Raw genomic sequence first — 2,500 nt, forward strand, 5'->3', positions numbered from 1 at the left:
TATATACATCCACACATACATGTAAGGTCTCTAAATTATGATGGTTTGACTTACCATTTTTCACTTTCAAATGATAGGAAAGCATACACATTCAGTATAAACCATACTTCAAATTTTGAATTATGATCTTTTCCAGAGCTAGCGAAATGCTGTAAATTATACTCCCATGATCCCGGGCAGAGTCAGCCAACTATAGCTCCCAGTCAGACATCTGATCCTGAGGGTGAACAACCAATACACTTACAACCATCTTTTACCCAGATAACCAGTCTGGTTTTCACTTTCAGTACAGTATTCAATTAATTACAAGAGCTATTTACCACTTTATTACAAAATAGGTTTTGTGTTAGATGACTTTTCCCTACTGTAGGCTTAACATTAGTAAGTGTTCTGAGCATATTTAAGGTAGGCTAGGCTAAGCTATGATGTTTGGGAGGTTAGGTGTATTAAATGCATTTTCAACCTATGATATTTTCAACTTCCTATGGATTTATCAGGATGTAACCCCATCATAAGTCAAAGATCTGTATACATATTTTGTCTCTGTTTTTCAAAGAGGAAAAGGAACTCACCTAAGATAACTTAGTCAATAAGAGATGGAACCACTATGCTATACTCTCTCCTAAGATCATGACAAAGGAACATTCCTAAAACTGTTTATTCATTGAGAGCTAAGAATGAATATAGAGGAAATTATCTTCAGAATTAAGTGAGAATCATTGATCAAGTCTTAGAGAAATAGAATCTGCCGTCTCCATTTTACTTCAAGGATATTCATGAATTAGGAAAAAAATGCTGCAAAGTAAGTTAAGAAACTTGGGTAATTTAAATAAATTTTAATAAAATTCAATATAATTAACTGCTGAAGAGCAGTTAGCTTCATAGCACTAATTCCCAGCAAACCTGTTGAATTTATTTCTAGGGTTTCTAAAGAACAGAGGAAGTTTTAGATGGTTGAATTGAGTGACACACGCAGATATAATGATAAATACAAAATGTTTAAAAGCAATGATTAACTCTATAATTTGATATAATTACAAGAAAACCTAGAAACTAAATATTTAATTCATTCATATTAAGTAATACAGAAATTTCAATGATCCACCCATTAGATCATTGTTTCTGAAACTTGCAGCCTCACTAGAGCAAGATAATTCATACCATGATGCTTTAAAGTGAGCTACTACAACTCCCAAAACACCATAGGCAACAAGTATGATTGCAGAAGTCAGAAGTTAGAATTTAGGTTGTGCTTGTGACAGAAAGAAAAGGGTATTTTGTAAAGGGGAATAATGTAAACTTAGTATTTAAAAGAATAAAATGAAAATTTAACATAGAGAGTGGACTAATTTGTCTGTGAGGACAACTTATCTAGACAAATGTTTAGAAATATGGTTAAAAACAAAAGAAAATATTTGCACTTGGTCTTATGGACTGTTTTCAAACTTTTAAATTATATATTCTTGTTAATAAAAATGAAAATATAATTTACTAAATATTAGTAAATTTAATTATTTATTTTAGTGAATATACATTTAAAATATTATTAAGATTATTTTTATGTCTTCAATGGGTGAGCTTTGCCATATCCTGAAGGATGCCCATCCTTTTTTTAAAAGCCCATTGCTCTGTGCAATGGTGCAAGTGGGACAGAAACTGATAGATTTAAATACGACAGTGACAAGATCAAAACAGAATTTTAGAAGATGAATCACCCATTCAATGCAGGAACAGATAGAACAAGTGAGATGGAGACTGTAAGACAAGTAAAAAGTCTATCTCTATGGTCAATACATAAAATAATAAGAAAGAGATCCAGGGTGGAGACTGTCTATGAAATCATTTCTGATCCAGACAGCTGTAGTGATTTCCATTCTCTAGCTCATTAGTATTAAAAAAAAAAAAGACATTGACCTTCCCACATCCAGGAGTCGGAAGCTCTTGAGTAAATGGGGTAATGTCACTTACTTCTCCTTTGCCTCTGATAATATGTCTAGTATAATAGAAAAAATAATGTTCATAATAATTATTTTAATAGAACAGGTAAAATTATGTTTCACATGGGATGTAGTGACATACGTTGACCATGATTTCAAATTATTTTGATGAATAAAACTTTAAATCTATCTTCTGAAATTTGTCCTACAGACATTTCTCACAGCAATTAAGTACCTTCTGTAGTCTGTGTTATAGTACATATTGTATTTACATTAAAATGTGAAATGTCCAGATGTGAGTAGGTTTGGGCACTAAGATTGTTTCTATTATTTAAAAAATTTTCCTGACATTTTTTATCCATGCTTGAAATTGAAAGCTATGAATATTATAATCCTTCTGTGAATTAAATTTCCATAAAATGCTCATGAAATATTCATCTGCATTTTCCCATATTTTAAAATAAACCAACAACATAAATTAATACGATATGTGCAGTGCATTTGTCTGACATAAAATTATATACATGGATAAGCTTATTAATAATTTTTTTAAATATTAAAAA

This window comes from Balaenoptera borealis (assembly GCF_965194805.1).
Source record: "Balaenoptera borealis genome assembly, chromosome: 5".
Lineage (NCBI taxonomy): Eukaryota > Metazoa > Chordata > Mammalia > Artiodactyla > Balaenopteridae > Balaenoptera > Balaenoptera borealis.